Source organism: Callospermophilus lateralis, chromosome 13 (genome assembly GCF_048772815.1).
Source record: "Callospermophilus lateralis isolate mCalLat2 chromosome 13, mCalLat2.hap1, whole genome shotgun sequence".
Classification (NCBI taxonomy): Eukaryota; Metazoa; Chordata; class Mammalia; order Rodentia; family Sciuridae; genus Callospermophilus; species Callospermophilus lateralis.
Window position 1 is genome coordinate 76,578,869 of NC_135317.1, and position 15,539 is coordinate 76,594,407.

At 54.0% G+C, this 15,539-nt stretch overlaps 1 non-coding gene across 1 annotated transcript; it reads left to right on the forward strand.

The window, feature by feature from the left end:
• The first annotated feature begins 339 nt into the window (after nt 1-339).
• Nucleotides 340-412, forward strand: Trnaa-agc (transfer RNA alanine (anticodon AGC)). Its single transcript has one exon. It is a non-coding gene; the product is annotated as a tRNA-Ala (tRNA).
• The last annotated feature ends 15,127 nt before the right edge of the window (nt 413-15,539 follow it).

Consider the following 15,539-nt stretch of genomic DNA (forward strand, 5'->3'; position numbering starts at 1 on the left):
GGGCCGATTTCTGTTGTTTTGAGCCATGGGGTTTGCAGCAATTTTTAAAGCCAAAAGACAAGATGAGATTGCCCAGGGAGCGAGTCAGGGAGAGTTAAGAGAGCACAGACTGTCCATGAAGCAGGGGTGGGCGCGTTCCAGGGAGAAGAGTGTCAAGTCAGGCTGGCTTTGGCCTTTGGATTTGGCAAGTTGAAGGTTACGATGACCTTGACAAGAGAGGTGTCAGCAGGGTCTTGGAGACAAATCAAACTGGAGTAAATCGAGGAGAGGTTATCCAAGGATGTGTAGAGTAATCACAGAGAACTGGCTTGAGTTTTGCTATAAAATGACAAAGAAGATTTGGGGTGTAGCTTAGTGGTAAAGCACTTGCCTAGCATGCATGAGGCCCTGGGTTCAATCCTCAGCACCCAAAAATTTAAAAATAAAAATATACATCAAAGACAAAGAAGTGGGTCTTTAATCTGGAAAAAGATACAGGAGTCATAGGAAGGTGTTTTGATTTTTTTTAATTTTTTAAGCGAGAAAACTTTCATCATATTTTTATGTTTGTGATCATGATCTAGGGGTGAAGGAGAGGCTGAGGATCAGGAAGAAAGTGGATAATGCAAGGAGCAAAGGCACAGGAGAAGTAGAAATGGAAGGATCCAGAGCAGAAACGGACACTGGCTCTAAAGAGGGACAGACGCTTTGTCTCTTACAACTGCAAGGAAGGCGGAGACCATGAGTGGACATCTCAAGGGACGGGGGGGCTAGAGTTTGTGATGAAGTAATGTTTATCTGTTTGCACTGGTTTGTGTTTATGATACCAGTGAAGCATGGGGGCAGAATTGTAGGGAGGGGTGGAGCTGGAGTGCTGAAGAGAGATGGGAGAGAGATGCGGAAAAGGTGGGGGGAGGCGGGACAGAGCCATATCTGGAGACCAAGGGAGGAGGAACACACACTAGGGAAGTGTGGAAGGCTTGCTGGGCAGGGCTGAGTGCTCTTTTGAGATTTAAAGTGGTAAATTTAGAGTGAAATCATTCAAACTGGGCATGATGGCTCACGCCTATAATCCCAGAGACTTGAGGCTGACGCAGGAGGATCGAAAGTTCAAAGCCAGCCTCAGATTTTAGCAAGACTCTGTTTCAAAATAAAAACTACGAAAGGCTGGGGACGTAGGTCAGTGGTAATATGCCCCTGGGTTCAATTCTACTATGAAGAAGAAGAAGGGTAGATGGTTAGCTGGGAAAGAGGAGGAGAAAAAGTTAGAGTGAGACCAATCAATAAGCAGGGTTGCATGATATTCTTCAGTTGTTCAGGTGTTCGGTACAGGTGAAGGGCAGATGGTCAGCTGGGTTTAATCAGGATCGGGGCTAGTCCAGTTAGTACAGTGGAAGAAAAGAGAGGCAAGGAAGATAAAGGAGAGATAGTGAGGACCAGGAAACTAGGATGGAGAAGGAGACGTGCTCCCCTATGGGGCCTGATGGGCAGTAAACTGGCTCTGTGAATTAGGTCCCAGGGAGAATGAAGAATAGTTGGAAGGAGGATCTCAAAAAAAGTTAACTGGGCCAGGCGCGGTAGTGCAGGACTGTAATCCCAGCAGCTAGAGAGGCTAAGGCAAGAGGATTGCAAGTTCAAAGCCAGCCTCAGCAACTCAGCAAGGCCCTAAGCAACTCAGCGAGACCCTTACTCTAAATAAAATATAAAAAGGGCTGAAGATGTGGCTCTGTGGTTAAGCACCCTTGGGTTTAATCCCTGGAAAAGAAAAGGAAAGAAAAAAAGTTAACTGGAAGGATGGGACGTTATCAGTGATAGATGCCTGAAAGTGAGGGGAATGGTGAGGATGAAATCTAGGGGCTGCGAACGTGAGCAAAAGGAGAAGATAGAAGCAAAGTGGCAGGAGGTGGGGTCTAACCCAGCTCCTATGAGAGGTGCTGGGGTTCCTGCAGGAGGAAAGGTCTGGCTCTTGAAGCAGCCACTGTCTTCTCACACTTCAGCCCTGTGTGGGAAGGGCTGCCAGGGGCAGCCAGGGGTCAGCCAGGGATCAGTGGAGCAAGACAGTGAAAGGGCTGCTCGGGGAAGGGTTTAAGGACAGAGGGACATTGGCTGTTGGCACACTGAGTTCCAGATGACACGGTTGAAAGGTCTGGGAGTACAAGAAGAGATGGGAGATGGGATTCAATGAGCAGTTGACCAGTGGGGTGGGGATCGCTAGGATGATAGAGGAGGTGAGGACTTGGGACGTGAGGTGCAGGGGGTTTGTCTGGAAACTGTCATTGAGGAAGACGAGTTGTCAGTAAAGCTGTATTACAAGAGCTGATGATGTGGCTCACTGGTAAAGATCATTCCTAGCATGAATGAGGCCCTGGGCTCATTCCTTAGCACAGCAAAAAATAAATGAATTTTTTAAAAAATAAAGCTACACGTAGTCCCAAATATTTAGCTGCGAAGGATGAAGACTCTGTTGGTCAAAAGTGTGAATGAAACAAATCCTTGTATCCCTGAGGCACCTAGTGCTATGCCAGGCCTGTGGTATATTCGTTGATTAAAACTGTGGCTCTATGTCTATATTTATATCCTATATTGGATGCTCTGGTGACTGTAGTAGGAGCAGATTCTAGCATCACACACAAGTACTCGGAATCCTGTGGGTGATGATTATCCCTAAGTACATGTGAGTTTTTAATATGGAAATAGTTCCCACTTCGTTCCTTCCACAAAATCATCCCTGTGCCCATAACTGACTTGGGATTGGACTGCAGTTGGATTTTGCCTTAATTGGGATGAGATAGACAGGAGGCAAAGGCGCAGGTCAGGAAGGTGAGCTGTCCAATGTTGGAGCTGCAGGACCTCGCTGCCCGCCACGGCTGCCCCAGACTGCAACAGTGGACCCTTCTCTGAAAACTCAGCTGAATAAGAAGCAGCCATATGGTTTCCTAAGTTTGGAAGATAGCCATCCCAGCCCTGGGCTTTTGACTTTCCTTTGTTTCCCCTTAGCGGCTTCTTCTCCAAAATAAACTATATATATATATATTTGGTACCAGGGATTGAACCCAGGGGTGCTTAACCACTGAGCCACATCCCCAGCCCTTTTTTTTCTGTATTTATTTAGAGAGAGAGTCTCGCTGAGTTGCTTAGAGCCTTGCTAAGTTGCTGAGGCGGGCTTTGAACTCTCAATCCTCCTGCCTCAGCCTCCTGAGCCTCTGGGATTACAGGTGTGCCCCACCGTGCCCAGCTGCTACTTTTCTGTAATTCCTGTTTTTCTAGTCTTTCTGGCAGCATCTACCATCCTCTTTGTTTTATGGAGGCTGGAGCCACTCTGTGCCCTTCCCTCCCCAGGATCTCCTATAAAATACTTCTCTCCTACCCCAGCTCCTCCCCCAATGGCACTAGACACACACTAGATGTTAAGTGCCCAAAGTGTTTTTTCTTTAGAGGCCTCTAAAGTTCCCACTGATGTCATGCCCTAGTGTCTGAGGTGAGCTGGCCTGGCCTCTCTGTGGCTGAGAGTCTCTTTGTGCTGGCAGATGAATGGCTGCCCTGTCTGGCCCTGGGACCTCAATGCCTGCAGGGTAACAGGAGATAGCCCCCTCCCCTCCTTAGGCTCTGCACCTGCTGCTCTCAGCTTTCCTCTGGGCCCACAGGGTGCCAGTCAGGTAGGCAGCTCACTAAGCCTCAGAAGTGCAGCACTAGATGAGCAGTATGGGAGTCCTTCCCTGCCCTGGACGCAATGGGGCCTGCTGAGGGGCTGCCCAGACCCATGGCCTTTCCTCCCCGTCACCCTGCTCTGTCTCCTCTCATCTCCCATTACCTGCAGGGATTTGGATCTCTCAATAGAACAGTGAGGCTGCTGGGATGCCGTTTCCCACTGTGAAGGGGAGTTTGAACTGAGGCTCTCCTCTGCTTGGCCATCGACACCGCTGCCTGGAGAAAGGTGTTGTGCAAACCCTCAGGCCAGAGTCACTTTCTGAAGGATAAACTAGGATTCTGTTCCATATAAAACATCCTGGGGTTTCAAACTGTGAAACTCCATCCAGTTCAACAAAGGTACATGGACTGTCTATTTTAGTGTTGTTATATTGCCTTATTATCTCCTTAAAATATTTCCTTATTCATTTTGGACAGGTAAAATGTATCCGTACATGCACATGGTACAACACCACAACTACTAGAGGGTAAACTATGAAAAAATGAGGGCCACATCCACCCAGGTCTTGTATTTTTGGGGGGATGCATACCCAGGATTGAACTCAGGGGCATTCGATCATTGAGCCACATCCCCAGCCCTATTTTTAATTTTATTTAGAGACAGGGTCTCACTGAGATGCTTAGTGCCTTGGCTTTGCTGAGAGGCTGACTTTGAACTCATGATCCTCCTGTCTCAGCCTCCTGAACTGCTGGGATTACAGGCATGCGCCATCATGCCCAGCTTCTTGTATGTTTTTCCATAGATATTCCACATGTATATAATCTCACTTTTCCCCGGGCTTCATTTCTTCATGACGGCCTTCTCAGATGGACATTACAAATCCTGGTGGGAGGATGAGGGAACTGTGGTCAGAAAGGCTAAGTGTAGAGTATGTTATTGACAGTGACTGTGTGAGTCCAAAGCTCATCAGTGTCTGTTGTAACATGTTCCCAAATCTGCCCTTTAATTATTTCCTTCCTATCTAGCATAGTCACTCACTGTTCAGCAGGGTTGGCTCCAGAGCCTTGGTGTGCAGAGCCCTGTCCCAGGTGCTGAAGGCTGTCATGAAGGCAGGGGATCATTTAGCCCCTAGCCCACTGTGCTCACTGATGAGCTGGGTAAACCAGTCAATGCCCAAAGTCTAGTAGAGAGAAAGCAGGGAGTCACACATTCTGCTTGGCCATTAAATTTGTGTGGCACCAGGCAAGACACTCCCCATTGCTCCTCCTCAGTTTCTCTATCTGATGAAAATAAACATAACTCACATGGCTGTTACTGGCGTGGGATAAAGGTAGAAGTTCTGGGAATGCCCGCAGGTGGAAAGGAGTCCAGGACACAGCATGGACAGCTTTCCCCACATGAGGACCCAGGGTTACAGAATGACATTAACAGAGTGGTATGGGCCACTAGGAAGTGATAAGTTGAAGCAGGGATGTCATTGACTATGTCCTTTATTTGGGGGGTATCTTTAGCAGGCGGAGTGGTCCAGTTTCAGCAGACAGCGACTCCAAGTAAAATGGGAGTAGGGACCATGGCTGGCCTGAGTGTGGTAGCTCCTAGTTCCCCCAGTTCGTACCCAGGCCCACCTCCCTCTGGGCTCCCTCCCTTCATTTAGTGACCTTCTAATGAGCCCCTTACTAGCAGCTCAGAGCATTTCTACAAGTCCCTTCTGCCCAGAACTCTTTCCCTCCTCATCCTGTTTTATCTGTCATCCTTTTGATCTCATTTCCTTAGAGAGGCTTCTCTGGATTCCCCAGGGTAGATGAAGAGCCCCCATTATTCTCACCCTCCCCCCAATGCCTCCTGATTAGCTCATATCACACCAGACTGTGTGCTCCAGGGGACTGGGCACCATGCCCATGGTTTCACCTGTGTATCCCCCAAGCTTAGCACACAGCCTGGCACCTAAGACGAGCTGGATTACTTACTGCGTGAATGGCTTAAGTTAGTCATTTTGCCTCTGGGTTCAAACTCTGCCTGAATCTAGACAGCTGCTTTTTTGTTTTTTTTTTAGTCTCATCTCTCAACCTTTCTGCCTGGTGCCCCACATCATTGCACAGGGGTGGTTCTGCATATCCCTTGCTGAATGAATGAATTCAGGGAGGTCCTAGAGGGCATTTCCTTTGCAGACAGTTAAGGAGCTGTAGTCCCAGGTGAGCCAAAGGCAGGCCCTGGAAATGGGCAATAAGATTGGGTTGGGGGTTGGGGTGTATAGCTCAGCGGAAGAGTGCTTCCCTGAGGCTCTGGGTTCTATCCCTAGCACCTGAAAGAAAGAGAAAAGAAAGGAATTTGGGCTGAAGCTGAGCAGGTTGGAGAAAGGAGAAAAGCAGAGGCTTGGTGCCTTCTCCTTTGTCATTGTGGGGGTGTAGAGAGCAGGGCAGGGCCCGAGGCTTGGGCCTTGGTCACTGAGAGGATCCCCAATCCCTCCCTCTCTAACTGAGGGGGGGTTTGGCATAGGTGACCCGGCTGCTGCTGCCAAACCCCCTCCCCGACTTTCTCCTTCTGGGGAAGGGGTGTGGCGGGGCAGGAGGAGGGACACAGATATCTATTCCCTGGGCCTCATTTCCCCAGTTTTTATGTCCCCACGATATCAGCCAGAATTGGGAGGGTAGGGCCGGGCCGGGGGAAGGGCGGCACGGACAGCTGCCTGGTGTCCTCTGGTGTCTGGAGCCGAGGCCCCAGGCTCTCGGCCCCCGCGAAGCAAGGCGAGCCAGAGCTGTGCGGTGAATGCAAAGAGCGGGGCGAGCTCCCAGCCCGGCGCCGCCGACGGCGTCCTCAGCCACAGCCCAATGAGAAGAGAGCAGATAATTTATTCTCTAATCCGGGTTCGGGTGCCCGGCGCTGGCGAGTGGCGGGGGCTGGGGGTGGGGTGGGTCTCTTCCTCTCCCGCTCCCGTCGGCCGCCCCCTCCCCCGCCCCGCGGGCTCCCGGCAGCGCACACACACACATTTCCTGACAATTAGCGAGCACACCTTGGCCGCGCGGCCTCCGGCGGCGCCGCAGCTTTTGTCTCCCGCCCGCCGGGCTGCAAGGCGCGGGCGCCAGGGCGCGAAGTTGCCGCTCCGCCGCGCTGCTCCGGAATGCCGGCCGCCCGCTGCCGTCGGGGGTGGGGCTCGGAGGGCGGGGTGGGCCCGGCGCGTCGGCCCCGGGGCTGGGGGGCTGCAAAAGAGAGGAGAAGCGGAAGAAAAGTAAGGCAGTGCTGGCCCCTCTTCCTTTGTTATAACCCTGAGTGTGTGCGGACGTGAGCGCGCGCGGGAGTGTCTGTGTGCGCCGGGGTGTGCATATGTGCGTGCATGAGTGTGCGCGCGTGTGTACAAATGCAAGCATGTGTGTGCGGGTCGGGACCGGCCGGGGGCGGCGGGACCCGAGGCGCGAGGCGGCTTTGCTGGAATGAGTTGAACCGCGTCGCGGTCTTTCTCGTCTGCCTAGAACTCAGGCGTGCGGCCAGGTAGCCGTCCCGCTCTTACCAGCTCAACCGAGGACTGAGCTGGGAGTTGATTCCCCGAATGAAACCATGTGGGGGACGTCGTGCTCTGGGCCGGGCCTGCACCGCTGCGGGGAGGAGGAATCGCCCGCTGAGGGTCTGCCCCGGCCGCAGGGGGCGCGCGAGGGGGGGTCTCCTGGCACCTGCGCCAGGAGAGGTGCCTACTAGAAGATTCGGGGGCCCAGAAACGGCGGGTAGGAGCTAGCGATGGCCACTTTGATCCCGGGAAAGGCGCGAAGCTGTGGAGGTGGTTCGTGGGGCCATGGAGGGAGCGGGGGTGGGGGCGGTGAAACCCAGTCTGTCTAAACGCCAATTCCCTGAAGTTCAGCGCATCGGTTGTCATTTCATACCTTAATGCATATTTATGCCGTGCCGAAATAGGCTTCATAATTAACTCCGGGAGTCATCCGCAGAGGTTAAAGGGACCCCGAAGATTTGTGCATTGATTGGGCACCACGGCGGTGTGTGTGTTTGTGTGTGTGCGCGCGCGCTCGTGTGTGCGTGCGCCCCGTGCGAACCCATTGAGAAGAATAATTATTTTTCTCCACTGGAAGCTACAGCAGAGAATCAGACAAGGAGGGAAGAGAGAAATTGGAGAGGGAGAGAGAGAGGGTGAGAGAGAGAGAGAGAGAGAGAGACAAAGGGAGTGAGTGCCAGAGAGGAGACGGCTTAGCATCCGAACTGTGAGTACTGAGCGAAAACAAATAGGCAGAAAGTGCTGCGAGTCGGCGACCCCTGGCCGGGTTGGGGGCCAGCAGCGGCTAAGAAGGACTCGCGTCCCCTGCCCTGGGTTTGGCTGGGCGTTGAGGGGGTCCCTGTGGCATGTGCGGGCTCCCGGATGCGGGTTCCGGATCTCACCTGAAAAGCCAGAGCTGACCGGCCCGCTGCGTCAACCGCCGCCCTAGGTCAGGCAAAGAGGAAGCCCCCACCCCGCCCCCACTGCCTTTGTTCCTTTTAAGGGATTTTGCAGCTGGTGGTATTCAGGGGGATAGAGTGAGAGAGAGAGTCTGCCCTGGCTCAGAGGTGGCCGAGTCTTTCTCACTGGGCTGAGTGAAACCCGCTCAGAGTGCCTCCCCTTTTCCTTGGTGTGGAGTGGGATGAGGCAGGGGCTGTGACTGGGGTAGAATGGGGACTTTGTGACACCTGTGCATTTGTTTGGCACTAAGAAGGGGAAAGCAGGGATATCTGTACCCCTGGAACAGCAGTTCTTAGGAGACCCTTGCTTAGAAAGCTGGGAGAAGCCATGTCTGTGGGCAAAACCACCAACTCCAGGAAAGCAGAGGCAAACATGGTCCCTAGGCTTAGGGGACCACCAGCTACTCCTCCCCCTGCCACACATATACACACCAGGGTCCTTGGTAGTCATTGTGTCTATAGGTCTGGCAGGACCTCCTGGCCCGGAGCCTGCCTTTTACCCCCCTCTTCATTCCTGGGGCTCTTGCATACCTAAGAAGGGCTGGGGGCCCACCCAGGAGGAGGATCCCTGGCAGGGTGGGGGCTTCCCAGAGGCAGCTGTAAAGAGGATAGCTGCTCCCTTTCCCGAGAAAGGATCCATGACAGGGTGGCCCTAGGAAAAGAGGACTGGCCAGCCCCTTGCCTCTTCAGAGCTGTCAGGAGAGGGCGCCTGGGGGCCCAAGGGAGAGCCTTCCTTTCCTGACCAACATTCCCCAGCCTCTGTTTGGAAGCTCTAGTATGCTGCCCTCTTCCCCTCAACCCTCATTAACAAATTCTTCCTCTGGTCTGATTTAATCTTCCCTGGTGATTTTTCAACATACCATCATCTGCCAGTGAGCAACTTAGTTCAGCTGGCGCCTTAAGGAGACTTGCAGGGGACGTCATCTCTTGGGGGGTTGGTATGGGAACCCAGGGTTTGAGAACTCTGAATGGAGGAAAAAGGATTGTCCTCCAAGAAGCTCCCTTGGGGGCAGTTTTGGTGGCTCATACCCTTCAGGAAGACTTAGCTGAAGCATGGGGCTGAGAACAGCTTCTATTAAGTCACTCAGTTCCATCAGGGCTGTCATAGAGGCAAGGACGACCTCTTACACCACCAGCAGAGGACACCTCCTCCAAGTGGCACTGGACACCCTGGGAGACTCAGGGTTCCTCTTCCTGCCTGTATCCCTTTCCACACAAGCACACATATAAGGAAGAGACATACATACTACGGGAGGTCTTGGAGCTAGGGGCCACTCTCCTAAAGGCACAAAGAAGAGCAAGGAGAGACCTACAAATAGGAAGGGGCGAGTTCATTCTGACCCTCAGAAGTATCTTAAAGACTAGGCCATGTCTGACTCCCAGGCACCCCTTGGGGCCTGCTTGGGGGCTGTGCCTTACTGAGTGATCTCTCTTGGTGCCTTGCACAGCATCCTGTTTGTACATGCTCAGTGCATGTTTGCTGAATGAGTGGCTGTCCCCGCACACCTTCATGTCTGCCTGCCTCTAGAGAGGTACTCCATAGGGCTTTGAGAAAGCCCAGGTCTGCAGTTCTTTGGGCTGGGCAGGCATGGGAACATTTTGATATTCATGAATTGCTCAGGTTGAAATGCATGTGAATTTGCCAATGACCTGTTATATTTTTCTTTAACAGTATGACTGAGAGGTAAAGCTGTGGCCTGGGTCCTGTGTCTGGATTCAGGGACACACCTCCCTGTGTGCTTCTGCTACAGCCCAGCCTCTGCCTTTGTTGATCTCCTTCCTCTAGGTCTCTCTAAGTCTATAGCCTGACATCACCAGGCTCCCTCCTCCTCTCCCCTAGGAGCCCAGGGACCCTGCCAGGCTCCCTAGTTAGCTGGGATGGCTCTGAACTGAGGCTCCTGGGACAACTGGAAAAAGCCTCTGAAGAAAAAAAAAAAATTCATGTCTGACCTCTCTGTGCTTTCCTGCCCAATGAAGCAGCACCCACCTACCCCTAGTGGGGCTCCTGAGCTATTAAGTGAGGGGGACCCGGAGCTGATCCTGCTTTGGAGTAGGGATGGTGCTGGGAAACAGTGGGGACTCAGCCGTGGGGAAGGCTACCTAGGCATTTCTACCCAGTAGAAATAAGGAGGTCACCATGTCCTGGTTCAGGTCTAGAGCACAGTGTATATGGGAGCCTGCCAGGGCCTTCTGGAACTTGTCTTCTGGGTCAGTTCTGGGCCAGGTACTATACCCACAGATTCATCCCAGACACAGCTCCAGAGGCCTCTGGGGGGCAGCAGAATCAAATCCTCTGAGGCTCCTTTGAACTTTCATCTGTGGCCCCCACTCCCATCCCACAACCTGTTTCTGCTCAGGGGCCCCCTTCCCTGAGACAGCAGGCAGGCCTGAAATATGGAAGCACATGGATCTCTTTCCCTTGCTTCCAGGCTTCATCTGCCGGCCATTCATTCATTTTTTTTTTCCCCCCAATAAATCTGAACCTGTGTTATTCAGCCGGCATCCTTAGAATAATGTGAGGAGCTTCCTGTTTCTTCTCCCTTGGGTTGGAGTGTCGGGGAGTGAGAGGGAGTGTCTCCTATTCTTATCTTCCTAATGTCTAGTTCTGCCACCAGGAGCAGAGGCAGGTCTGCCGTGCTCCAAGTCCCCCCCAAGGTACATAAGTCTGAAAAACTCTGAGAGGCGAAGTCAGTTCTAATGTAGACTCATGAATTTTGGTAGGACCTTAGGTTTGATCAATATAACTTCTTTCTGGATGTAAGACTTCCCCCTACACAAGCATCCTATGTATTGAGCTCTGGCTGTTCTGGCACGGGTCTGAGGAATGGTTGTGCACCTGTGTTTGGTTACCTCTGGGGGCAGAGAGCCTACTGGCTTCTGTTGGAACGGTGCTAATTTTTTTTTTTTTAATTGTAAATGGATCTTTTATTTTATTTATTTACTTATATGCGGTGCTAAGGATTGAACCCAGGGCCTCACATATGCCAGGCAAATGCTCTACCACTGAGCCACAGCTCCAGCCCCCAGTGCTAATTCTTCTTCAGTCCTAACTGTCCTAACTGGGCTGAGGCCAGGCTGCCCTCTGACCCTTCTCTCTGTGGCCTTCTCTCCTAGGGAGGGGGCTAATGGCTCACTAGACCCCCCCCCCTTACCGCCACTGGACCATCTCCAACCCCAGACATAGACTGAGGTTCAGGGAGTTACAGGACTGGAGCTCCCTCCAACGCCAGAGTTCTGCTGTGAAACAGGCTTCAGTTTCCAGGCTGGACCTGGGTGCTCCAGCTCATGCTTGTGGGATGAAGGAGTTTGTTCCTAGAAGGGGAAGGGCCCACCAGTGGGCCCTCAGTGTCTGCTCCCTAGCCAGGCCACCTCTGCCTGGCTCTCTCCTTGGCTCCTTTCTGCTTCCCCCGTTTTCCCTATGTTCCCCCTTTCTCTCCCAGGCTTCTGCTGGGAGAGAGATGCCCACCCCAGCAAGCCAGAGCCTCAGTTTTCTCACCCACCAAATGGGAATAACCATCATGTTTGCTTTACTGAGCGATTGTAATTGACAGACAACTAGTGCTTGCGTGACAGTGTTCACTTAAAAAAATAATAATAATACCTCCTTTTCCTCTGCGCTTTCCCTTTATCCAGTAGAACTTCTCTGACATTTCCACCTCACCTCCTTCCCTTTCTCCCACAATTTCTCTTGGCTTCTCTGTTCTGCCTCTCCCAGTTCTGCTCCCTTCCCTTGTCTCCCACCTCCTTTCACTCCCCAGCCCATCCTCCTCCAGCGCCTGCCACAGACCTCAGGACCCAGGCTGTGCTGACAAGGGCAGGGCAGGACAGACAGGGCGGGCTGGGCTGGGCTGAGCTGGTGGCGCTCTCCAGTTTTCATTAGAGGTCCAAGAATGTGTGGAGTCATGAGGGACAATGAGAGCCAGCAGGAGGAAGAATGGGGCCTCTGTCAGGGCAGGAGAAGTCTCCTGCATCCTGGGCTCCGCTGAATGGGACTACCTGAGGGCCAGGGAGGGGTAGAAACTCAGGGCTGCAGGTGGTGGGCCCCGGGCTGGCGACAGAGCTCTTTGGAGTCAGCCACCATGGGAATTCTTAGTGCCTGTTGGCATTTCTGGGGAGAGCTTGGACCTCAGGATCCTGGGAGACAGGCATAGGGAAGCCAGAGAATGTTCCGGCGGCCCTGTGAGGTGGCCTTTACATACAGAGGATGCTCCTCAGTCTGCTTGGGCTGTCTTGGCCCCAGCTCCTACCACCCGCAGAGCTGCAGAAGGCCTGGGGGTGGCCACAGAGGGGGTAGGTCAGTGGGGATGGTGCCAGTGTGAGAAGGGTGAGGCCTTTTACTGCCTGGGTACAGAGAAAGCAAATTCCCCTGTTGGAGGAGGCAGGGTTTTCCTGGGAAAAGGAGGTGAGGCCCATCTGACCTGCCTTCCTTCCTTCCTCTACAGTCCACATGAGGTCCAGCCAGGCCAGGCCTGAGACCTGATGGCTGTCATCATCATCCTGGCCCCCACCAAATCTCCTAGAAAACACCTTACCAAGAGAATCCCGGCTTACAGAGTTTACTTAGGGCTTGTCAGGTGGCCGGGGTCTGGCAGGCAGGCTAAGGCCTGTATCCAGGGACAGGAAGCCTGGACAGACTACTATGGCTAGGAATCCGAGGGAAGGACAAGGTGAGGGTGGGTTGGGGGGCCAGACTGGAGCTGATCTTGTCCTCCCTGGGGAAGGGGACTGGTAGGGACAGGGGTGTGGGGACATGGGGGGCAGAGAGGAGCTGGGGCTTTGGAGTTAGAGAAGGGGGGGGTCAGGCGTGAGGGAGAGGGGGCCTGCAGGGAGCTGCCTCAGGTCTCCTGCCAAAAATTAAACCATAAAAAAGCTGGAGGGGAGCGGCAGGGGCAGGAAGGAGAGAAAGGAGATGGGGAGGGAGGGAGGGGACCAAACAGCCCCTCCACACCAATAGCCCGGCAGGGGGACGTGAGTAATACAGGCTGGTTCAGAGGGAGTGAGATCAAAAGCGAGTAGATACAAGAGGTTTGTGCTTCACCGACCAGACAGCCAGAGGCTCAATGAGACCTTTGTTACCCAGGCCCAAGTCAGGGTTGAAGGAATACCTGACCGCCCCCGCCTGCCCGTGCCCCGCCCCCACTGTCCACAGGGCTGGGGGAGGGGCGGGTCACAAGTGAGTCAAGTTGAGTTGGGCACAGCCCGGGCCTGGCCAGCGGTGGGCGGGAGGAGGGAGGAGGCCTGCCCTCACTGGGGCGTGGAGCTTCTGGGGGTGAGTGGAGGAGTGAGTGGCTGCCTGGCAGGCAGGAAGTGGCTCTGCGGGATTGTGAGGGAGACTGCGAGGAAGAGGGGGCCTCGATGGGTCCCTCAGGTGAGCAGCCCTTGGGACCCCAGTTCCTGGCCAGGGTGCCTTGGGAGGGCACTGAGGGCATTCTACCTGGAGCTCAAGGCTCTTTGCAGGTCCTTGGTCTGGGGCTCTGGGGGTTCATGAGAGGATGGGAAGGAGCCCAGGCTGTGGGACAAGGGCCGACCCAGAGTTCAGGTGGGAGACTGAGCAGGGCCTACATTGACCCTTGAGGTTGAGTAAGTCTGGGTTGGCGGGGTGTGGTGTTGGCGAGTGTGGGAATCCAGTGACAGGAGGGTTGTCCCAGCCTGGCCTCCTGCTAAGGACAGGGAGTCTGCCCCAAGCCTGGGGGTAGGATTGAAATGTGTGTGTGTGTGGGGGGCAGCTACTGAGTCCCCCCGGGGCTTTCCTGAACCTGGGCAGACATGCGGATACCCACAGCGAACCTGTTGTGGGAGAGGGGAGAGGAAATGGAACTTGTGTTTGGGACAGACCTTTTCCAGGGTCCTGAGATCTTGGTGTCCCCCAGTTCGACTCTTCACCCTGGCCTGGGGTGGTTGCCTGTGCTCACCACTGAATCCTGCTAACCAGAGTGGCAGTGTACTGATCCCTCCCAAAAAGCAGTGCCCAGGGTCAGCTCGTAGCTGGGCTGTCCCCAGCTGGTGGGCATTTCAACCCTGCCCTTTTCCTGCCTCCATCGAGATCCAACTAGGACTGAGGTCTTCCTCTCCTCCATATCTTGTAAGAGTGGGTGCGCTTGGTGATTGCGCATACTATCCTGGGCGGTGGGAGCCACCCCAACCCTGGGAGGGGGTTCAAGACTTTTGTTCCCCTTCTAAAGAGAAGGCAGTCCCTTGTCTTTGCGTTCCTTTGTCCACACCCTCCTTTGCCACTCTGCTTCCTGTGCTGGACTGGAAAGGGTTAAGTTTTATAAAGAGAGCCTACTATGGGGCCTCTCTCAGGCACCAGCCGGCCAGCCTTGAAAAGAACCAAGATCCAGCCTTATTCGCTTGGGGAGGGGGTAGTTAGGAACCCTGGGAGGGGGCTGGAAACTAATTAAGGGAATTCGAGGAGGTCCTTTATGGCCAGGAAGCCACCCCTCCTCATACCCGGAGTGAGGGCCATTGTGTGGGGCCTTTGCAGGGCAAGAACTGGAAACTCATTACTGGGTTAGCTTTAGTGTTCTTGGGGCCAGGCAGGTGGTGGGGGATGGTGGGAGAATGTAACTTGGGGGGCCCAGGACTTCTGGGAGGCAGTGTGGGTGGGTCCGGGTGGAGGAGGATGGGAAGGGAGTTGGTGGGGCTCCCCAGGTTCCCTCGGCCGCCTGCTTCCTTTGAGATTCCTGCTGCTGGACCCCTCAGCTCTGCTGTGGCCTATGGCTTTTCATTCCTATGTGATTGCTGTTCCAAACTCATGTAGGGCTAAAAGCCATGGGCTACAGTGAGGGGCGAGCTCCTCCTGCAGCAGCTGTACTTCCTCACAGGACCAGCCACAAAGTGGGCGCCACAAGGAGATCTGCTTGGGGGAGGGGACTGCAGGGGATTTAGTAACCTTGGGTCTGGGGCCAGGCTGTGTGTCCTTGGCCAAGTCACTTCCCCTCCCTGGACCTGGACCCTCACTCTGAAATCAAGAGACTGGACTGGTGATTCCAAAAGGAGAGGAAGGAGACATTCCTGCGTTCTAAGGCCTTACTGAAGTGTTGGGAGCCCCCTTACCAAGTTACTGAGGCCTGGTTCAGGCCCAGAGATTTGGGGGCTGGAGTCGGCTCTTGAGCCTTGTCAGGGCCTCGTCCTCCCTTCATTCTCTGCTCGGCTTTGAATCCTCAGCCTTGGAACTGCTCAGTGACTGAAACAGGGGGACTTCAACTAGAAAGCCTGGACCTACCTAGGGGCAGCAAGTTGGAGTCTGGGGTCCCTGGCCTCCCTTCTCCCTTCTTGTTAGTTGCTCAGCCTCCAGAGGCTCCCTGCCCATGTGTATTTCCATTCCCACCCTGTTTAAATCTGCCTGACTCCATCCCTCCCATCCTGGGAGACTCCCGACAGATGGAAATGAAGCTGGCGGTCTGGCTGGAGTGGCAGGGGAATCACCCCTCCTCCTGTAGCACCCCCGCCCCACAGCCCTCGCTAGTCTAGC